The sequence below is a fragment of the Schistocerca serialis genome, chromosome 4 (genome assembly GCF_023864345.2).
Source record: "Schistocerca serialis cubense isolate TAMUIC-IGC-003099 chromosome 4, iqSchSeri2.2, whole genome shotgun sequence".
Lineage (NCBI taxonomy): Eukaryota > Metazoa > Arthropoda > Insecta > Orthoptera > Acrididae > Schistocerca > Schistocerca serialis.
Window position 1 is genome coordinate 366036619 of NC_064641.1, and position 7895 is coordinate 366044513.

A 7895-nucleotide genomic window follows, 5' to 3' on the forward strand; every position below is an offset into this window, starting at 1 on the left:
CTGCGCTTGACCGCGCGAGAGTTGCGAGCAGTACTCTAGTAGTCGTCGTGCAGTGCTCTCTGTCGGTAGCAGTAGCTCAGTTCAGTCCGTCAGTAGTCGTCGTGCAGTGCACTCTGTCGGTAGTAGTCGTGCAGTACAGTTGCGAGCAGCCTGTCAGTGGGCAGTCTGTGAGCAGTGCAGTATGTCGGTAGTAGCAGTCGAGTGCAGTCGTGTGTGAGGACTCGGCGGGCGTTGACATAGCATTCTGGTCAAGATACGGGACGAGGTATATTATTTTTTAAACAAGGTAATCAATCAGCAATGCCCTTAGCTAATAATGTAAATTATTTGTAACTAATTTGTGCAATAATCGCCCCAATAATAATTTTGATTTCAAAGCAATTTTTTACAAAAGAAGCATTTAATTGAACCAACGATTTCCTTCCATTTCCCTTAAAGAAAAGTTTCAATTAAATTTCAAAAAAAATATTATTTGCAATGCATTTCCTCCAAGCAGTGGCCAACAATAAGAGCAGAACGTTGACATCCAGTTATACTGAGGTAAGAAATTAATTCTGATTTTTTGCACAGGGCCAAAGACCGATATTTCGGTTTAATTGAGTTTACATTGTGACAGAAGTTTCATTAGCATTAAATTGTTTTTCATTATTTTTGTGGGAGCTTACACTTGAGTCAGATTGCGATTCAAACACTTAATTGTCATCGTCAGTACATTTCATGCAGGGAGGTTACGTTTGGCTCCCATTTCTATTAAATAATAACTTTTAAAAATTCTCCAGAAAGGTTACACTGTTACTCCTAAATTTCTGTGGTATTAAGTTTTCTGTATGTGTGTGTGTGAGGTTCAAGTTGGTAGTTTATATGTTGCAAGCGAAAAAAGCTTTTTAGTAAACTGAGGCACTAGCATTAGTTTCCTGTTCACTGTGACAAGGAAGCTAGTATAAAAAGTAGTTTGTGGTTTTGCTTGCAAAGAAGTGCTCATGGGATGAAAGCACTGCTTGGGATTATTCTGAGATGATGGGGGGATTGCTAAACATGTAGCATTTTAGAAAGGAGCTGGTCGGAGTAGTTGTATAGTTGTAAAATTATTTGTTATTTTATGAGAAATTTCTTTATTCATAGCACATGGGCCATCATAGTTGAAGCATACAGATTGGCATGGTATGCGTAGATCTGTAAAATGTCCTGACAGTGATGTTGATAGAGACTTGTTGTATACTTTGATTCTTCATCTGTTTAACAGTAGACATAAGAAATGTATTAGTGGAGCAAGTAGCTGTGAAATTACTGGTGTATGATTGATAGTATGGACGTGGCACTGAATGGAAGTGTTTGTTCAGCTGTGGGTGTTTTCATAATTGCCATGTGAGGAAAAGCAATACTCGTGATAGGCGAAAAGAGATACAGAGAGAAACACATTTGTTGCGAGTATTGTATATCAGCAGTTTTTTTTTTTTTTACTTTATTGTTATTTTGACACCTGAACAACCAGGTAGGCTGGCAGCAGCACAATACGCCGCTCTTCAGCCGAAGAGAGTACATGGAGATAAACAAAGAAGAGACATCACTTAGAAAAGCGGCGGGAAAAAACAGGAGACACAAGAACATAAAAGCACAAGAAGCCGTTAACACTTGATGACAATCCACACTACGAACTGGAGACCCGACGCACAAACACTGAAGAAGACGATGGCACTGGTGAACAATGGAGCGTGACGGCGAAACTGAACACTAAACATGACGGCACACACGATACACTGATGGCGGTGATCTCCGGCTCGTGAATGTCCACTGAGCGTGTGCGAGTCCGGGGACCTGCCAAGATGGGAACAGTGGTGAGGAGGGGGAGAGGGGAGGAAAAGAGGATGCCACAGCTTAGGAGACGGGGACAGGATAGGGACAGTGGAGGGGTGGCCCCGGGGTCGAGGGGGGAGAAAAGGAGGAGGGAGGGAAAATGGAGAGAAGGGAGGGAGGGTGCCCAGAGGAGTAAGTACAGGAGGAGAGTGGGAGGATCAAAGTTGGTAGGAGTGGTAGATGGTGGGGAGGAGGGCATCATCAGGGAGAGGGAGCTGGCGGAAGCTACCTTGGGAGAGGGTAAGGAGGGTGGCGAGATGGAGACCGGGGGGGACGTGGGAATACAGGCGCGGCAGCGGGTGCGGGTGGGAGACGAGCGGGTGAGGAGGATCAAGTTTACGGGAGGTGTACAGGATGCGTATCCTTTCAAGGAAAAGGAGGTGGCGGAAGGGGATGAGATCATACAGGATCCGCGTGGGGGAGGGAGACGGATGCGATAGGCGAGGCGGAGAGCATGGCGTTCCAGGATTTGGAGGGATTTATAAAAGGTAGGGGGAGCGGAGATCCATGCTGGATGGGCATAACAAAGGATAGGGCGGATGAAGGATTTATATTTGTGGAGGATGGTGGAGGGGTCCAGACCCCACGTGCGGCTGGAAAGGAGCTTGAGGAGACGGAGGCGGGAACGTGCCTTGGCTTGGATTGTCTGGAGATGGGGAGTCCAGGAAAGGCGTCGGTCGAGGGTGACGCCAAGGTACTTATGGGTGGGAGTGAGGGCGATGGGACGGCCATAGACGGTGAGATAGAAATCAAGGAGGCGGAAGGAAGGGGTGGTTTTGCCTACAATGATCGCCTAGGTTTTGGAAGGATTGACCTTGAGCAACCACTGGTTACACCAAGCGGTGAACCGGTCATGATGGGATTGGAGAAGGCGTTGAGAGCGTTGCAGGGTGGGGGCAAGGGCAAGGAAGGCGGTGTCATCGGCAAACTGGAGAAGGTGGGTGGGGGGTGACGGCGGTAGCATGTCCGCCGTCTGCAACCGGTACAGAAGGGGGGAGAGGACGGAGCCTTGGGACACACCGGCGGAGGGGAAAAAGGTGTAGGAATCGGTGTTATGGATGGTGACATAGGAAGGACGGCGGGAGAGAAAGGAACCGATCGGACGGACGTAGTTAATGGGAAGGGCGAAGGTTTGGAGCTTGAAGAGGAGACCGGAATGCCATACGCGGTCATAAGCGCGTTCGAGGTCAAGAGAGAGGAAGATTGTGGAGCGACGGGAATTGAGCTGTTCGGAAAGGAGATGAGTGAGGTGAAGGAGAAGATCGTCGGAAGAGAAGGACGGCCGAAAGCCACACTGGGTAACGGGAAGGAGGCGGTGCTGGCGGAGATGCTGGTGGATGCGTTGGGTGAGGATAGAGTCAAGGACCTTGCTGAAGACCGAGGTAAGGCTGATGGGACGGTAGGAGGAGACGGCGGACGGCGGTTTGCCAGGTTTAAGGAACATGAGGATACGGGAGGTTTTCCACAGGTCGGGGTAGTAACCGGTGGACAGGACTACATTGTAGAGCCTGGCCAGGGTGAAGAGAAAAGAGACAGGAGCTTCACGAAGGTGACGATAGGTGACACGATCGTGACCAGGAGCGGTGTTGCGTTTTGTGCGGAGTGTAGCAATGAGATCCTGTGTAGTGATAGGAGTATTGAGGTCCGTGCGTGCAATGTTGTCCAAGTACTGGAAACCAGGAGCGAGGGGAGGGACAGAGGTGTCAGTTCGATCGCGGATATTCGCTTAGAGGGAGTAGTCGAACTGGGGATCATCGGGGATGGAAAACACATTGGACAGGTAGGAGGCAAAGTGGTTAGCCTTACTAAGGGCGTCAGGAAAGGGGTGATCATCGTGGAGAAGAGGATAGTAGGGGGAGGGCTTAGTTCCGGTAAGGCGACGGAAGTCGGACCAGAACTTGGACGAGTTTATAGGGAGGGTAGCATTTAAACGGGTGCATGTCTGTCGCCAGTCCCGGCGTTTCTTAGCCGCGAGCAAATTACGAATGTGTCGCTGGAGTTGCCGGTGGCGTCGTCGTGTGTCCGGGCCACGCGTGCGGAGGAAGGCACGGTAGAGACGACGGGATTCACGGAGGAGGAGGACGGCCTATGGGGGTAAGGTAGGACGGTGGGGGTGGATGGCAACAGTAGGGACGTGGGCCTCCACGGCCTAAGACAAGGTCTGCTGGAGACGGCACGGGTGACATCATCGGGAAGGCGATAGGTGAGAGGGTGGCTATCGACCTGGGTGGAGAGGGTATCCCAGTAGGCATTCCAGTCGGCACGGAAATAGTCATGGGCGTACTTAGGGGGAAGGTCATTACGAGGGTCAGGGCGGGGGCGACGACCGTCTGAAACGGTGAGGAGGACAGGGAGATGGTCACTACCAATAGGCTCCAGGACATCCACCGTAATGCGACCAAGGAGGTTGGGGGAGGAGAGAAGAACATCGGGAGTGGAGTTGGATTCGGGACGGGTGTGCTGGGGGATGGGGATGAGGTTGCCGTGAAGGGAGGAGAGGAACCGATGCCACCGCCGTAACTGGGCAGCGGAGCGACTGTGGATGTTGAGGTCGGCGGTGATCACGTAGGAGGGGAAGGTACGGTCGATGTGGGAGAGGATGAGGGGCGTTGGGGCGGACATAGATGGTGGCGCAGGTAACAGTAAGGCCGGGGAAGAAGAGACTAAGGATCAGGTGTTCGGTGGGGTCGGGAAGGAAAGGGTTGGAGCCGAACAGGGATCTGGCGGTGGTGACCAATGGCAACTCCGCCACGCGCAACTGGGGGGGGATTATCGGAGTGGTGGAGGAGATAGGGGGAGGTGCGGATGGAGTGGTGGGGTTGGAGGCAGGTTTCATTGAGGAGGAAGGCATCCACACGGTGGGTAGCAAGGGTGTGCAGGAAGAGGTTCTTGTTGGTGGGAAGGGAGCGGATGTTGTTGAAAAGGATATGGTGCTGTTGCGCCATGACAGGGATTTAGACGAGGGTGTCAAGACGGGAGAAGGTGAAATGGGCCTGGTTGTTGGAATAGGTGGCGTACATTTTAAGGTGAAAAATGGAACGGGCGGCGAGGGAGATCTGTTGGAGGGTGTGGGGGCGCTGAAAGGGATGAACATTCTGGAGGACGATGGTGAGGACCCTGATGATGTCCTCAGCGGTGGGTGGGGGACGAAGGGAATTGCCAGGAGGGGTGGTTGCATCCAGAGGACGGACAGGTACGGTGAGTTCAGGAGTGGTTGGAGGGGGTCGGGCTTTACACTTTTGGGAGTAGGTGGGATTAAGACGCAAAGTGAAACGAAAGAGGAAGTATGCATGAAAGAGGCCAAATATCGACAAGAGTTCGCACTGTTAGAGTGAGGTGAATGAGCTAGTGCTGTGCGAAAATTTTCGAAGAGAGAGACGGTTTTAAAGAAAGCACAAGTGTCCTATGAATGCCTTCTTGTGTGTTTCTCTGTCAGTGGCTATTTGGCATGTCTGCTTGCGCCATAGAATGCTGCTGTACGTGCCCCAGGCCGCCATCTAGCGGCCGGAGGTGCAAGCGGTGTTTACATACAGTCTCGCCTGAGGCAATGGTCTCTCATTTCGGAACGCAAGAAGCACTGGTAGCGCACAAAATAGCTGAGTGAAATCATGGCGGCCAAGTAAGAGTAGAAGTGGGTTCATTGCAGAATGTCCGAGCTTGTAAATCGCGAAATGTGAAGAGTGTGTCGTATTCCCGTAGGGCGTGTTGACAGTCTCGTGGCATAAGTAGCGAGCGGTGATGGCTTGCAAGCACATCAGAGGGTTGGATCCCCTCATTCGAAGGGGCCAGATTCCAAAGCCTGGGCTACTCTCTGGTTGGAATCTCCGCTTTCGAAAATTGTGTTCGTCTGTCTGTCTGTCTGTCTGCCCGTCTGCCCGCTGCTTACTGTTGTAGCTGTTCGTCTGCCCGTCCGTCCGTCCGTCCGTCCGCCTGCCTGCTCGCTGTCTGTCTCCGCTGCTGCCTGCTGTCCGTCCGTCCGTCTGTTCGCCGCCGACGCCGCCTGCTGTCCGTCCGTCTGTTCGCCGCCAGCCGGTGCTCGCCGCAAGCCGGTGCTCGCCGCGCCGCCGCCGCCCGGTTCTCGCCGTCGCCGCCGCCGCCGTCGCCGGCCGGTTTCTCGCCGCCGCCGCCTGGTCGCTACCGCCGCCGCCGTCGCCGTCCGGTTCTCGCCGCCGCCGCCTGGTCGCTGCCGCCGCCGCCGCCGGCCGGTTCTCGCTGCCGCCGCCGGCCGGTTCTCGCTGCCGCCGCCGCCGCCGCCACAGTCCGGCCCCGGTCGTCCGACCCTGGTCTTCGTCCCCTCGTCCGTCTCCTTTCCTTTTCGTGCTGTGCGTTTTTTCTCCCTGTCGTCGTGTCCGCCCCCACCACCACCGCCACCGCTATCACCACCGCCATCGTCTATACATTCCCTTCCGCCGCCTCCACCACTATCACTTCGTGTGCCCAGTAACACCCCCCCTCCTTCCATCCCACCTCTCCTCACTCTCCCATCACCCTCGCTCTTTGTCGCCTTCTCTCCCGCTTCTTCCTCTCGCTCCTCTCGTTCTGATCCTTTCCCCCCACTCCCCCAGCCTGTCACTGCAGTTCGGGCTCGGGTGGTGGCCCGTCGGGCCACTGTCCACACCCAGCTCTCCCCGTCGCCTTCGCCATCGCCATCTCTGCCACCGCCACCACAGTCATCATCGTCGCCGTCGCCTTCGCCTTCGCCGTCACCGTTACCATCTCCGGCGCCGACTGCTGCGTCCACACCGGGACCTGTCCTTTCCCACCACCTCCCCATTGCTCCTGTCCCTCCTGTCACCACCCGCCCTTCTGCCGCCGTCAAACGCCCTAGTGGCACCCCCACCTCCTCCGCTCCCAAAAAGGCCCCCGCCCCGACCTCGCATCTCCCCCCCAGGGTGCCATGGATGTCTCCCCGCCTGGCCCTGCTCCCTCCTCCTCCTCGTCCCCCGCCCTTGTTTATACAAATATCTCCTGTTCCATCCCGATCCTTCCTTTCTCGAGGCCCGGAATCTCTCCCTCCTCCTCCGCCAACATTTCCCTGGTGCCCCCATCTCTCTCCTTACTCCCAGACAGCATTCTGTTTTCATCTCCTCCCCCAGCCCAACTCTCCATACTGACATCCTCTCCCGCCTCCCCATAACCCGTTTTGGTCCCAACGCCTCCCTTACCCCTGCTCCTTCTCCATCTCCTACCCGCCAACCCCAACCCCCGCGTCGCTTGCCGACCCTCACCGCCGTGATCACTCGGCTCAGTCTGTCGATCACGGAGGAGGTGGTGTTGGCGGAGCTCAAGGCCCATTCAACGCTGGAGGTGCGGGCGGTCCGCCGCATTTTCAACTCGGCCGGCCCCACCCGCCTAATGCGGGTATTCTCTGAGGACGCCCCCTCCATTGACCATCTCCTGAAGGAGGGTGCCCTCCTCTTCAACCAGCGGTACACGGTCGACCCCTCCCGTTCCCCTCCTCAATCCCTGCGCTGCCAGAGGTGTCTGCGCTATAATGCACACCCAACAGCTGAGTGCCGCGAGGTCCCCACCTGCCCACATTGTCGGCAAGCGCACTTCCTCCGGCAGTGCCCTAACCTCCAGTCCCCTCCCTCCTGTAATACCTGCAATCTCCCCCTCCCCACCTACTCCCAAAAGTGTAAAGCCCGACCCCCTCCAACGACTCCTGAACTCACCGTACCTGTCCGTCCTCTGGACGCCCCCACCCCTCCTGGTAATTCCCTTCGTCCCCCCCCCCCCCCCCACCGCTGAGGACATCATCAGGTTCCTCACAATCGTCCTTCAAAATGTTCATCCCTTTCAGCGCCCCCACACCCTGCAGCAGATCTCCCTCGCCGCCCGTTCCATATTCCAACTCAAAATGTACGCCACCTACTCCAACAACCAGGCCCATTTCACCTGCTCCCGCCTTGACACCCTCGTCTAAATCCCTGTCATGGCGCGACAGCAACGTATCCTTTTCAACAACATCCTTAGTCTCTTCTTCCCCGGCCTTACTGTTACCTGCGCCACCATCTATGTGCGCCCCAGCGCTCCTCTTC